At 35.3% G+C, this 14,976-nt stretch overlaps 11 non-coding genes across 11 annotated transcripts; all 11 read right to left on the bottom strand.

Moving 5' to 3' along the window:
• Positions 1–499: 499 nt before the first annotated feature.
• Positions 500–581, bottom strand: TRNAS-UGA (transfer RNA serine (anticodon UGA)). Its single transcript has one exon. It is a non-coding gene; the product is annotated as a tRNA-Ser (tRNA).
• A 1,346-nt stretch (positions 582–1,927) lies between these two features.
• TRNAS-UGA (transfer RNA serine (anticodon UGA)) lies at positions 1,928–2,009 on the bottom strand. The gene has a single exon. It is a non-coding gene; the product is annotated as a tRNA-Ser (tRNA).
• A 1,346-nt stretch (positions 2,010–3,355) lies between these two features.
• TRNAS-UGA (transfer RNA serine (anticodon UGA)) lies at positions 3,356–3,437 on the bottom strand. Its single transcript has one exon. It is a non-coding gene; the product is annotated as a tRNA-Ser (tRNA).
• Positions 3,438–4,772: 1,335 nt separating this feature from the next.
• Positions 4,773–4,854, bottom strand: TRNAS-UGA (transfer RNA serine (anticodon UGA)). The gene has a single exon. It is a non-coding gene; the product is annotated as a tRNA-Ser (tRNA).
• Positions 4,855–6,189: 1,335 nt separating this feature from the next.
• Positions 6,190–6,271, bottom strand: TRNAS-UGA (transfer RNA serine (anticodon UGA)). Its single transcript has one exon. It is a non-coding gene; the product is annotated as a tRNA-Ser (tRNA).
• Positions 6,272–7,606: 1,335 nt separating this feature from the next.
• TRNAS-UGA (transfer RNA serine (anticodon UGA)) lies at positions 7,607–7,688 on the bottom strand. Its single transcript has one exon. It is a non-coding gene; the product is annotated as a tRNA-Ser (tRNA).
• Positions 7,689–9,034: 1,346 nt separating this feature from the next.
• On the bottom strand, positions 9,035–9,116 carry TRNAS-UGA (transfer RNA serine (anticodon UGA)). Its single transcript has one exon. It is a non-coding gene; the product is annotated as a tRNA-Ser (tRNA).
• A 1,346-nt stretch (positions 9,117–10,462) lies between these two features.
• On the bottom strand, positions 10,463–10,544 carry TRNAS-UGA (transfer RNA serine (anticodon UGA)). Its single transcript has one exon. It is a non-coding gene; the product is annotated as a tRNA-Ser (tRNA).
• Positions 10,545–11,890: 1,346 nt separating this feature from the next.
• Positions 11,891–11,972, bottom strand: TRNAS-UGA (transfer RNA serine (anticodon UGA)). Its single transcript has one exon. It is a non-coding gene; the product is annotated as a tRNA-Ser (tRNA).
• Positions 11,973–13,318: 1,346 nt separating this feature from the next.
• On the bottom strand, positions 13,319–13,400 carry TRNAS-UGA (transfer RNA serine (anticodon UGA)). Its single transcript has one exon. It is a non-coding gene; the product is annotated as a tRNA-Ser (tRNA).
• Positions 13,401–14,735: 1,335 nt separating this feature from the next.
• TRNAS-UGA (transfer RNA serine (anticodon UGA)) lies at positions 14,736–14,817 on the bottom strand. The gene has a single exon. It is a non-coding gene; the product is annotated as a tRNA-Ser (tRNA).
• Between the last annotated feature and the right edge of the window lie 159 nt (positions 14,818–14,976).

Genomic DNA, 14,976 nt, shown 5'->3' with positions numbered 1-14,976 from the left:
CACCTTAACAACTTGGCTACAAATAAGTGTTTAACACAGCCACAACTCCAAGTGCTTAGCTGAACATTAATTGCTCCATATTTAGAAGGATCTGCAAAGTCACTGAGAGCTGTCATTCGACTATGATTTTAACATGAGTCATTTTCTTTAAAGTGTTTAGCAGATAAGTAAATAATGGAAATATTGGATTAACAGACAGTATGTCAATGATTAAAGATTCAAGCTTCTCTTCCAAATACTTGTGCATTATTACCCGATCTCACATTTTCTCTGTAATGACGACAAGCTAAAAAATTGTTGCCAGCGCATGAAATCTTGAATGGATCACTCTGCCATTGACATTCAACTACCACTTGCTAAATAATTTAAATAACCCTCATACGCTGCTGGAACACTTCTGTCCATATTTCTCTTTCCAGGATTAAATTTAAGATTGATACAAGGTGTAATAACAATTAACCAACCATGCGCATCTTTCAGTGAAGATGACAAACTAAACCGTAGTCGGCAGGATTTGAACCTGCGCGGGGAAACCCCAATGGATTTCAAGTCCATCGCCTTAACCACTCGGCCACGACTACTGGTGATGAAAAATGTGTTTGCTGGAAATGACATTTTCTGCATTTTAAGATAATTTCATAATGAGTGGAAACTCTTACTTGACAATGTTTGAAATAATAGAGATTGTTACTAAAGTGCTTTGTAGGTCAGATAAAGAAATCATCAGGTCCCAACGAGATTAGAACTCGGATCTCTGAATTAAGTGATCAAAAGTGCTTGCCATTACACCAAGTTAGCCCTTTCCAAGAGGTTTTTGGAAATAATTCTCTCAGACTTTAGGCCACAAAAGAGTCAATTTGAATTGCATTTATCTGATGGCACCCTGCAACATATTTATTTTGGTTTAAACAGGTAAACACTTGTGTTAAAAAAAAAGAATTTGGAACAAGATTTTTTATCTGATTTATATGCAGAATTAAGTGCATGCTTTGTAAGTTTGTCCAAAGAACCGTGAATTTGGTGAACCTTTGCCTAGTTTCCAAAATAAATGTACAGGAATAAATTTAATAGTGTGCTGATTCACAGATTGAATTTTTTCAGTATTTTAGGGGGATAGCGTAGTAACCGAAATCTGTCATTTTACTATGTTTGCAGCACAAGAGAACACAAAAAAGTGCTTTGTAGGTGAAAAATAGAGACCATGAGATGTCACTGACATTTGAACTTGCCTCTCATCAACCTCCTGGCCACAATAACCTCTTGAAATCTAGTGCTCAGGTGGAGATTTTATTTCTGTATTTTGTAGGGATTTAAAAGTCGCTGAGAACAGTCATTTGACTATATTTGTAATAAGATAGATTATGAAGAAAGTGCTTGGTTAGTGAGAAAAAGAAGTCATTAGGTGTTATTGATAATTAAACATCAGAACACCTTAACAACTTGGCTACAAATAAGTGTTTAACACAGCCACAACTCCAAGTGCTTAGCTGAACATTAATTGCTCCATATTTAGAAGGATCTGCAAAGTCACTGAGAGCTGTCATTCGACTATGATTTTAACATGAGTCATTTTCTTTAAAGTGTTTAGCAGATAAGTAAATAATGGAAATATTATATTAACAGACAGTATGTCAATGATTAAAGATTCAAGCTTCTCTTCCAAATACTTGTGCATTATTACCCGATCTCACATTTTCTCTGTAATGACGACAAGCTAAAAAATTGTTGCCAGCGCATGAAATCTTGAATGGATCACTCTGCCATTGACATTCAACTACCACTTGCTAAATAATTTAAATAACCCTCAAACGCTGCTGGAACACTTCTGTCCATATTTCTCTTTCCAGGATTAAATTTAAGACTGATACAAGGTGTAATAACAATTAACCAACCATGCGCATCTTTCAGTGAAGATGACAAACTAAACTGTAGTCGGCAGGATTTGAACCTGCGCGGGGAAACCCCAATGGATTTCAAGTCCATCGCCTTAACCACTCGGCCACGACTACTGGTGATGAAAAATGTGTTTGCTGGAAATGACATTTTCTGCATTTTAAGATAATTTCATAATGAGTGGAAACTCTTACTTGACAATGTTTGAAATAATAGAGATTGTTACTAAAGTGCTTTGTAGGTCAGATAAAGAAATCATCAGGTCCCAACGAGATTAGAACTCGGATCTCTGAATTAAGTGATCAAAAGTGCTTGCCATTACACCAAGTTAGCCCTTTCCAAGAGGTTTTTGGAAATAATTCTCTCAGACTTTAGGCCACAAAAGAGTCAATTTGAATTGCATTTATCTGATGGCACCCTGCAACATATTTATTTTGGTTTAAACAGGTAAACACTTGTGTTAAAAAAAAAGAATTTGGAACAAGATTTTTTATCTGATTTATATGCAGAATTAAGTGCATGCTTTGTAAGTTTGTCCAAAGAACCGTGAATTTGGTGAACCTTTGCCTAGTTTCCAAAATAAATGTACAGGAATAAATTTAATAGTGTGCTGATTCACAGATTGAATTTTTTCAGTATTTTAGGGGGATAGCGTAGTAACCGAAATCTGTCATTTTACTATGTTTGCAGCACAAGAGAACACAAAAAAGTGCTTTGTAGGTGAAAAATAGAGACCATGAGATGTCACTGACATTTGAACTTGCCTCTCATCAACCTCCTGGCCACAATAACCTCTTGAAATCTAGTGCTCAGGTGGAGATTTTATTTCTGTATTTTGTAGGGATTTAAAAGTCGCTGAGAACAGTCATTTGACTATATTTGTAATAAGATAGATTATGAAGAAAGTGCTTGGTTAGTGAGAAAAAGAAGTCATTAGGTGTTATTGATAATTAAACATCAGAACACCTTAACAACTTGGCTACAAATAAGTGTTTAACACAGCCACAACTCCAAGTGCTTAGCTGAACATTAATTGCTCCATATTTAGAAGGATCTGCAAAGTCACTGAGAGCTGTCATTCGACTATGATTTTAACATGAGTCATTTTCTTTAAAGTGTTTAGCAGATAAGTAAATAATGGAAATATTATATTAACAGACAGTATGTCAATGATTAAAGATTCAAGCTTCTCTTCCAAATACTTGTGCATTATTACCCGATCTCACATTTTCTCTGTAATGATGACAAGCTAAAAAATTGTTGCCAGCGCATGAAATCTTGAATGGATCACTCTGCCATTGACATTCAACTACCACTTGCTAAATAATTTAAATAACCCTCATACGCTGCTGGAACACTTCTGTCCATATTTCTCTTTCCAGGATTAAATTTAAGACTGATACAAGGTGTAATAACAATTAACCAACCATGCGCATCTTTCAGTGAAGATGACAAACTAAACTGTAGTCGGCAGGATTTGAACCTGCGCGGGGAAACCCCAATGGATTTCAAGTCCATCGCCTTAACCACTCGGCCACGACTACTGGTGATGAAAAATGTGTTTGCTGGAAATGACATTTTCTGCATTTTAAGATAATTTCATAATGAGTGGAAACTCTTACTTGACAATGTTTGAAATAATAGAGATTGTTACTAAAGTGCTTTGTAGGTCAGATAAAGAAATCATCAGGTCCCAACGAGATTAGAACTCGGATCTCTGAATTAAGTGATCAAAAGTGCTTGCCATTACACCAAGTTAGCCCTTTCCAAGAGGTTTTTGGAAATAATTCTCTCAGACTTTAGGCCACAAAAGAGTCAATTTGAATTGCATTTATCTGATGGCACCCTGCAACATATTTATTTTGGTTTAAACAGGTAAACACTTGTGTTAAAAAAAAAGAATTTGGAACAAGATTTTTTATCTGATTTATATGCAGAATTAAGTGCATGCTTTGTAAGTTTGTCCAAAGAACCGTGAATTTGGTGAACCTTTGCCTAGTTTCCAAAATAAATGTACAGGAATAAATTTAATAGTGTGCTGATTCACAGATTGAATTTTTTCAGTATTTTAGGGGGATAGCGTAGTAACCGAAATCTGTCATTTTATTATGTTTGCAGCACAAGAGAACACAAAAAAGTGCTTTGTAGGTGAAAAATAGAGACCATGAGATGTCACTGACATTTGAACTTGCCTCTCATCAACCTCCTGGCCACAATAACCTCTTAAAATCTAGTGCTCAGGTGGAGATTTTATTTCTGTATTTTGTAGGGATTTAAAAGTCGCTGAGAACAGTCATTTGACTATATTTGTAATAAGATAGATTATGAAGAAAGTGCTTGGTTAGTGAGAAAAAGAAGTCATTAGGTGTTATTGATAATTAAACATCAGAACACCTTAACAACTTGGCTACAAATAAGTGTTTAACACAGCCACAACTCCAAGTGCTTAGCTGAACATTAATTGCTCCATATTTAGAAGGATCTGCAAAGTCACTGAGAGCTGTCATTCGACTATGATTTTAACATGAGTCATTTTCTTTAAAGTGTTTAGCAGATAAGTAAATAATGGAAATATTGGATTAACAGACAGTATGTCAATGATTAAAGATTCAAGCTTCTCTTCCAAATACTTGTGCATTATTACCCGATCTCACATTTTCTCTGTAATGACGACAAGCTAAAAAATTGTTGCCAGCGCATGAAATCTTGAATGGATCACTCTGCCATTGACATTCAACTACCACTTGCTAAATAATTTAAATAACCCTCATACGCTGCTGTCCATTTTTCTCTTTCCAGGATTAAATTTAAGACTGATACAAGGTGTAATAACAATTAACCAACCATGCGCATCTTTCAGTGAAGATGACAAACTAAACTGTAGTCGGCAGGATTTGAACCTGCGCGGGGAAACCCCAATGGATTTCAAGTCCATCGCCTTAACCACTCGGCCACGACTACTGGTGATGAAAAATGTGTTTGCTGGAAATGACATTTTCTGCATTTTAAGATAATTTCATAATGAGTGGAAACTCTTACTTGACAATGTTTGAAATAATAGAGATTGTTACTAAAGTGCTTTGTAGGTCAGATAAAGAAATCATCAGGTCCCAACGAGATTAGAACTCGGATCTCTGAATTAAGTGATCAAAAGTGCTTGCCATTACACCAAGTTAGCCCTTTCCAAGAGGTTTTTGGAAATAATTCTCTCAGACTTTAGGCCACAAAAGAGTCAATTTGAATTGCATTTATCTGATGGCACCCTGCAACATATTTATTTTGGTTTAAACAGGTAAACACTTGTGTTAAAAAAAAAGAATTTGGAACAAGATTTTTTATCTGATTTATATGCAGAATTAAGTGCATGCTTTGTAAGTTTGTCCAAAGAACCGTGAATTTGGTGAACCTTTGCCTAGTTTCCAAAATAAATGTACAGGAATAAATTTAATAGTGTGCTGATTCACAGATTGAATTTTTTCAGTATTTTAGGGGGATAGCGTAGTAACCGAAATCTGTCATTTTATTATGTTTGCAGCACAAGAGAACACAAAAAAGTGCTTTGTAGGTGAAAAATAGAGACCATGAGATGTCACTGACATTTGAACTTGCCTCTCATCAACCTCCTGGCCACAATAACCTCTTAAAATCTAGTGCTCAGGTGGAGATTTTATTTCTGTATTTTGTAGGGATTTAAAAGTCGCTGAGAACAGTCATTTGACTATATTTGTAATAAGATAGATTATGAAGAAAGTGCTTGGTTAGTGAGAAAAAGAAGTCATTAGGTGTTATTGATAATTAAACATCAGAACACCTTAACAACTTGGCTACAAATAAGTGTTTAACACAGCCACAACTCCAAGTGCTTAGCTGAACATTAATTGCTCCATATTTAGAAGGATCTGCAAAGTCACTGAGAGCTGTCATTCGACTATGATTTTAACATGAGTCATTTTCTTTAAAGTGTTTAGCAGATAAGTAAATAATGGAAATATTGGATTAACAGACAGTATGTCAATGATTAAAGATTCAAGCTTCTCTTCCAAATACTTGTGCATTATTACCCGATCTCACATTTTCTCTGTAATGACGACAAGCTAAAAAATTGTTGCCAGCGCATGAAATCTTGAATGGATCACTCTGCCATTGACATTCAACTACCACTTGCTAAATAATTTAAATAACCCTCATACGCTGCTGTCCATTTTTCTCTTTCCAGGATTAAATTTAAGATTGATACAAGGTGTAATAACAATTAATCAACCATGCGCATCTTACAGTGAAGATGACAAACTAAACCGTAGTCGGCAGGATTTGAACCTGCGCGGGGAAACCCCAATGGATTTCAAGTCCATCGCCTTAACCACTCGGCCACGACTACTGGTGATGAAAAATGTGTTTGCTGGAAATGACATTTTCTGCATTTTAAGATAATTTCATAATGAGTGGAAACTCTTACTTGACAATGTTTGAAATAATAGAGATTGTTACTAAAGTGCTTTGTAGGTCAGATAAAGAAATCATCAGGTCCCAACGAGATTAGAACTCGGATCTCTGAATTAAGTGATCAAAAGTGCTTGCCATTACACCAAGTTAGCCCTTTCCAAGAGGTTTTTGGAAATAATTCTCTCAGACTTTAGGCCACAAAAGAGTCAATTTGAATTGCATTTATCTGATGGCACCCTGCAACATATTTATTTTGGTTTAAACAGGTAAACACTTGTGTTAAAAAAAAAGAATTTGGAACAAGATTTTTTATCTGATTTATATGCAGAATTAAGTGCATGCTTTGTAAGTTTGTCCAAAGAACCGTGAATTTGGTGAACCTTTGCCTAGTTTCCAAAATAAATGTACAGGAATAAATTTAATAGTGTGCTGATTCACAGATTGAATTTTTTCAGTATTTTAGGGGGATAGCGTAGTATCCGAAATCTGTCATTTTATTATGTTTGCAGCACAAGAGAACACAAAAAAGTGCTTTGTAGGTGAAAAATAGAGACCATGAGATGTCACTGACATTTGAACTTGCCTCTCATCAACCTCCTGGCCACAATAACCTCTTGAAATCTAGTGCTCAGGTGGAGATTTTATTTCTGTATTTTGTAGGGATTTAAAAGTCGCTGAGAACAGTCATTTGACTATATTTGTAATAAGATAGATTATGAAGAAAGTGCTTGGTTAGTGAGAAAAAGAAGTCATTAGGTGTTATTGATAATTAAACATCAGAACACCTTAACAACTTGGCTACAAATAAGTGTTTAACACAGCCACAACTCCAAGTGCTTAGCTGAACATTAATTGCTCCATATTTAGAAGGATCTGCAAAGTCACTGAGAGCTGTCATTCGACTATGATTTTAACATGAGTCATTTTCTTTAAAGTGTTTAGCAGATAAGTAAATAATGGAAATATTGGATTAACAGACAGTATGTCAATGATTAAAGATTCAAGCTTCTCTTCCAAATACTTGTGCATTATTACCCGATCTCACATTTTCTCTGTAATGACGACAAGCTAAAAAATTGTTGCCAGCGCATGAAATCTTGAATGGATCACTCTGCCATTGACATTCAACTACCACTTGCTAAATAATTTAAATAACCCTCATACGCTGCTGTCCATTTTTCTCTTTCCAGGATTAAATTTAAGATTGATACAAGGTGTAATAACAATTAATCAACCATGCGCATCTTACAGTGAAGATGACAAACTAAACCGTAGTCAGCAGGATTTGAACCTGCGCGGGGAAACCCCAATGGATTTCAAGTCCATCGCCTTAACCACTCAGCCACAACTACTGGTGATGAAAAATGTGTTTGCTGGAAATGACATTTTCTGCATTTAAAGATAATTTCATAATGAGTGGAAACTCTTACTTGACAATGTTTGAAATAATAGAGATTGTTACTAAAGTGCTTTGTAGGTCAGATAAAGAAATCATCAGGTCCCAACGAGATTAGAACTCGGATCTCTGAATTAAGTGATCAAAAGTGCTTGCCATTACACCAAGTTAGCCCTTTCCAAGAGGTTTTTGGAAATAATTCTCTCAGACTTTAGGCCACAAAAGAGTCAATTTGAATTGCATTTATCTGATGGCACCCTGCAACATATTTATTTTGGTTTAAACAGGTAAACACTTGTGTTAAAAAAAAAGAATTTGGAACAAGATTTTTTATCTGATTTATATGCAGAATTAAGTGCATGCTTTGTAAGTTTGTCCAAAGAACCGTGAATTTGGTGAACCTTTGCCTAGTTTCCAAAATAAATGTACAGGAATAAATTTAATAGTGTGCTGATTCACAGATTGAATTTTTTCAGTATTTTAGGGGGATAGCGTAGTAACCGAAATCTGTCATTTTACTATGTTTGCAGCACAAGAGAACACAAAAAAGTGCTTTGTAGGTGAAAAATAGAGACCATGAGATGTCACTGACATTTGAACTTGCCTCTCATCAACCTCCTGGCCACAATAACCTCTTGAAATCTAGTGCTCAGGTGGAGATTTTATTTCTGTATTTTGTAGGGATTTAAAAGTCGCTGAGAACAGTCATTTGACTATATTTGTAATAAGATAGATTATGAAGAAAGTGCTTGGTTAGTGAGAAAAAGAAGTCATTAGGTGTTATTGATAATTAAACATCAGAACACCTTAACAACTTGGCTACAAATAAGTGTTTAACACAGCCACAACTCCAAGTGCTTAGCTGAACATTAATTGCTCCATATTTAGAAGGATCTGCAAAGTCACTGAGAGCTGTCATTCGACTATGATTTTAACATGAGTCATTTTCTTTAAAGTGTTTAGCAGATAAGTAAATAATGGAAATATTATATTAACAGACAGTATGTCAATGATTAAAGATTCAAGCTTCTCTTCCAAATACTTGTGCATTATTACCCGATCTCACATTTTCTCTGTAATGACGACAAGCTAAAAAATTGTTGCCAGCGCATGAAATCTTGAATGGATCACTCTGCCATTGACATTCAACTACCACTTGCTAAATAATTTAAATAACCCTCATACGCTGCTGGAACACTTCTGTCCATATTTCTCTTTCCAGGATTAAATTTAAGACTGATACAAGGTGTAATAACAATTAACCAACCATGCGCATCTTTCAGTGAAGATGACAAACTAAACTGTAGTCGGCAGGATTTGAACCTGCGCGGGGAAACCCCAATGGATTTCAAGTCCATCGCCTTAACCACTCGGCCACGACTACTGGTGATGAAAAATGTGTTTGCTGGAAATGACATTTTCTGCATTTTAAGATAATTTCATAATGAGTGGAAACTCTTACTTGACAATGTTTGAAATAATAGAGATTGTTACTAAAGTGCTTTGTAGGTCAGATAAAGAAATCATCAGGTCCCAACGAGATTAGAACTCGGATCTCTGAATTAAGTGATCAAAAGTGCTTGCCATTACACCAAGTTAGCCCTTTCCAAGAGGTTTTTGGAAATAATTCTCTCAGACTTTAGGCCACAAAAGAGTCAATTTGAATTGCATTTATCTGATGGCACCCTGCAACATATTTATTTTGGTTTAAACAGGTAAACACTTGTGTTAAAAAAAAAGAATTTGGAACAAGATTTTTTATCTGATTTATATGCAGAATTAAGTGCATGCTTTGTAAGTTTGTCCAAAGAACCGTGAATTTGGTGAACCTTTGCCTAGTTTCCAAAATAAATGTACAGGAATAAATTTAATAGTGTGCTGATTCACAGATTGAATTTTTTCAGTATTTTAGGGGGATAGCGTAGTAACCGAAATCTGTCATTTTACTATGTTTGCAGCACAAGAGAACACAAAAAAGTGCTTTGTAGGTGAAAAATAGAGACCATGAGATGTCACTGACATTTGAACTTGCCTCTCATCAACCTCCTGGCCACAATAACCTCTTGAAATCTAGTGCTCAGGTGGAGATTTTATTTCTGTATTTTGTAGGGATTTAAAAGTCGCTGAGAACAGTCATTTGACTATATTTGTAATAAGATAGATTATGAAGAAAGTGCTTGGTTAGTGAGAAAAAGAAGTCATTAGGTGTTATTGATAATTAAACATCAGAACACCTTAACAACTTGGCTACAAATAAGTGTTTAACACAGCCACAACTCCAAGTGCTTAGCTGAACATTAATTGCTCCATATTTAGAAGGATCTGCAAAGTGACTGAGAGCTGTCATTCGACTATGATTTTAACATGAGTCATTTTCTTTAAAGTGTTTAGCAGATAAGTAAATAATGGAAATATTGGATTAACAGACAGTATGTCAATGATTAAAGATTCAAGCTTCTCTTCCAAATACTTGTGCATTATTACCCGATCTCACATTTTCTCTGTAATGACGACAAGCTAAAAAATTGTTGCCAGCGCATGAAATCTTGAATGGATCACTCTGCCATTGACATTCAACTACCACTTGCTAAATAATTTAAATAACCCTCATACGCTGCTGGAACACTTCTGTCCATATTTCTCTTTCCAGGATTAAATTTAAGATTGATACAAGGTGTAATAACAATTAACCAACCATGCGCATCTTTCAGTGAAGATGACAAACTAAACCGTAGTCGGCAGGATTTGAACCTGCGCGGGGAAACCCCAATGGATTTCAAGTCCATCGCCTTAACCACTCAGCCACAACTACTGGTGATGAAAAATGTGTTTGCTGGAAATGACATTTTCTGCATTTAAAGATAATTTCATAATGAGTGGAAACTCTTACTTGACAATGTTTGAAATAATAGAGATTGTTACTAAAGTGCTTTGTAGGTCAGATAAAGAAATCATCAGGTCCCAACGAGATTAGAACTCGGATCTCTGAATTAAGTGATCAAAAGTGCTTGCCATTACACCAAGTTAGCCCTTTCCAAGAGGTTTTTGGAAATAATTCTCTCAGACTTTAGGCCACAAAAGAGTCAATTTGAATTGCATTTATCTGATGGCACCCTGCAACATATTTATTTTGGTTTAAACAGGTAAACACTTGTGTTAAAAAAAAAGAATTTGGAACAAGATTTTTTATCTGATTTATATGCAGAATTAAGTGCATGCTTTGTAAGTTTGTCCAAAGAACCGTGAATTTGGTGAACCTTTGCCTAGTTTCCAAAATAAATGTACAGGAATAAATTTAATAGTGTGCTGATTCACAGATTGAATTTTTTCAGTATTTTAGGGGGATAGCGTAGTAACCGAAATCTGTCATTTTACTATGTTTGCAGCACAAGAGAACACAAAAAAGTGCTTTGTAGGTGAAAAATAGAGACCATGAGATGTCACTGACATTTGAACTTGCCTCTCATCAACCTCCTGGCCACAATAACCTCTTGAAATCTAGTGCTCAGGTGGAGATTTTATTTCTGTATTTTGTAGGGATTTAAAAGTCGCTGAGAACAGTCATTTGACTATATTTGTAATAAGATAGATTATGAAGAAAGTGCTTGGTTAGTGAGAAAAAGAAGTCATTAGGTGTTATTGATAATTAAACATCAGAACACCTTAACAACTTGGCTACAAATAAGTGTTTAACACAGCCACAACTCCAAGTGCTTAGCTGAACATTAATTGCTCCATATTTAGAAGGATCTGCAAAGTCACTGAGAGCTGTCATTCGACTATGATTTTAACATGAGTCATTTTCTTTAAAGTGTTTAGCAGATAAGTAAATAATGGAAATATTATATTAACAGACAGTATGTCAATGATTAAAGATTCAAGCTTCTCTTCCAAATACTTGTGCATTATTACCCGATCTCACATTTTCTCTGTAATGACGACAAGCTAAAAAATTGTTGCCAGCGCATGAAATCTTGAATGGATCACTCTGCCATTGACATTCAACTACCACTTGCTAAATAATTTAAATAACCCTCATACGCTGCTGGAACACTTCTGTCCATATTTCTCTTTCCAGGATTAAATTTAAGACTGATACAAGGTGTAATAACAATTAACCAACCATGCGCATCTTTCAGTGAAGATGACAAACTAAACTGTAGTCGGCAGGATTTGAACCTGCGCGGGGAAACCCCAATGGATTTCAAGTCCATCGCCTTAACCACTCGGCCACGACTACTGGTGATGAAAAATGTGTTTGCTGGAAATGACATTTTCTGCATTTTAAGATAATTTCATAATGAGTGGAAACTCTTACTTGACAATGTTTGAAATAATAGAGATTGTTACTAAAGTGCTTTGTAGGTCAGATAAAGAAATCATCAGGTCCCAACGAGATTAGAACTCGGATCTCTGAATTAAGTGATCAAAAGTGCTTGCCATTACACCAAGTTAGCCCTTTCCAAGAGGTTTTTGGAAATAATTCTCTCAGACTTTAGGCCACAAAAGAGTCAATTTGAATTGCATTTATCTGATGGCACCCTGCAACATATTTATTTTGGTTTAAACAGGTAAACACTTGTGTTAAAAAAAAAGAATTTGGAACAAGATTTTTTATCTGATTTATATGCAGAATTAAGTGCATGCTTTGTAAGTTTGTCCAAAGAACCGTGAATTTGGTGAACCTTTGCCTAGTTTCCAAAATAAATGTACAGGAATAAATTTAATAGTGTGCTGATTCACAGATTGAATTTTTTCAGTATTTTAGGGGGATAGCGTAGTAACCGAAATCTGTCATTTTACTATGTTTGCAGCACAAGAGAACACAAAAAAGTGCTTTGTAGGTGAAAAATAGAGACCATGAGATGTCACTGACATTTGAACTTGCCTCTCATCAACCTCCTGGCCACAATAACCTCTTGAAATCTAGTGCTCAGGTGGAGATTTTATTTCTGTATTTTGTAGGGATTTAAAAGTCGCTGAGAACAGTCATTTGACTATATTTGTAATAAGATAGATTATGAAGAAAGTGCTTGGTTAGTGAGAAAAAGAAGTCATTAGGTGTTATTGATAATTAAACATCAGAACACCTTAACAACTTGGCTACAAATAAGTGTTTAACACAGCCACAACTCCAAGTGCTTAGCTGAACATTAATTGCTCCATATTTAGAAGGATCTGCAAAGTGACTGAGAGCTGTCATTCGACTATGATTTTAACATGAGTCATTTTCTTTAAAGTGTTTAGCAGATAAGTAAATAATGGAAATATTGGATTAACAGACAGTATGTCAATGATTAAAGATTCAAGCTTCTCTTCCAAATACTTGTGCATTATTACCCGATCTCACATTTTCTCTGTAATGACGACAAGCTAAAAAATTGTTGCCAGCGCATGAAATCTTGAATGGATCACTCTGCCATTGACATTCAACTACCACTTGCTAAATAATTTAAATAACCCTCATACGCTGCTGGAACACTTCTGTCCATATTTCTCTTTCCAGGATTAAATTTAAGACTGATACAAGGTGTAATAACAATTAACCAACCATGCGCATCTTTCAGTGAAGATGACAAACTAAACTGTAGTCGGCAGGATTTGAACCTGCGCGGGGAAACCCCAATGGATTTCAAGTCCATCGCCTTAACCACTCGGCCACGACTACTGGTGATGAAAAATGTGTTTGCTGGAAATGACATTTTCTGCATTTTAAGATAATTTCATAATGAGTGGAAACTCTTACTTGACAATGTTTGAAATAATAGAGATTGTTACTAAAGTGCTTTGTAGGTCAGATAAAGAAATCATCAGGTCCCAACGAGATTAGAACTCGGATCTCTGAATTAAGTGATCAAAAGTGCTTGCCATTACACCAAGTTAGCCCTTTCCAAGAGGTTTTTGGAAATAATTCTCTCAGACTTTAGGCCACAAAAGAGTCAATTTGAATTGCATTTATCTGATGGCACCCTGCAACATATTTATTTTGGTTTAAACAGGTAAACACTTGTGTTAAAAAAAAAGAATTTGGAACAAGATTTTTTATCTGATTTATATGCAGAATTAAGTGCATGCTTTGTAAGTTTGTCCAAAGAACCGTGAATTTGGTGAACCTTTGCCTAGTTTCCAAAATAAATGTACAGGAATAAATTTAATAGTGTGCTGATTCACAGATTGAATTTTTTCAGTATTTTAGGGGGATAGCGTAGTAACCGAAATCTGTCATTTTATTATGTTTGCAGCACAAGAGAACACAAAAAAGTGCTTTGTAGGTGAAAAATAGAGACCATGAGATGTCACTGACATTTGAACTTGCCTCTCATCAACCTCCTGGCCACAATAACCTCTTGAAATCTAGTGCTCAGGTGGAGATTTTATTTCTGTATTTTGTAGGGATTTAAAAGTCGCTGAGAACAGTCATTTGACTATATTTGTAATAAGATAGATTATGAAGAAAGTGCTTGGTTAGTGAGAAAAAGAAGTCATTAGGTGTTATTGATAATTAAACATCAGAACACCTTAACAACTTGGCTACAAATAAGTGTTTAACACAGCCACAACTCCAAGTGCTTAGCTGAACATTAATTGCTCCATATTTAGAAGGATCTGCAAAGTCACTGAGAGCTGTCATTCGACTATGATTTTAACATGAGTCATTTTCTTTAAAGTGTTTAGCAGATAAGTAAATAATGGAAATATTGGATTAACAGACAGTATGTCAATGATTAAAGATTCAAGCTTCTCTTCCAAATACTTGTGCATTATTACCCGATCTCACATTTTCTCTGTAATGACGACAAGCTAAAAAATTGTTGCCAGCGCATGAAATCTTGAATGGATCACTCTGCCATTGACATTCAACTACCACTTGCTAAATAATTTAAATAACCCTCATACGCTGCTGTCCATTTTTCTCTTTCCAGGATTAAATTTAAGATTGATACAAGGTGTAATAACAATTAATCAACCATGCGCATCTTTCAGTGAAGATGACAAACTAAACCGTAGTCGGCAGGATTTGAACCTGCGTGGGGAAACCCCAATGGATTTCAAGTCCATCGCCTTAACCACTCAGCCACGACTACTGGTGATGAAAAATGTGTTTGCTGGAAATGACATTTTCTGCATTTTAAGATAATTTCATAATGAGTGGAAACTCTTACTTGACAATGTTTGAAATAATAGAGATTGTTACTAAAGTGCTTTGTAGGTCAGATAAAGAAATCATCAGGTCCCAACGAGAT

The sequence above is a fragment of the Mixophyes fleayi genome, chromosome 10 (assembly GCF_038048845.1).
Source record: "Mixophyes fleayi isolate aMixFle1 chromosome 10, aMixFle1.hap1, whole genome shotgun sequence".
Classification (NCBI taxonomy): domain Eukaryota; kingdom Metazoa; phylum Chordata; class Amphibia; order Anura; family Limnodynastidae; genus Mixophyes; species Mixophyes fleayi.
This window is presented reverse-complemented; position numbering and strand designations above follow the sequence as displayed.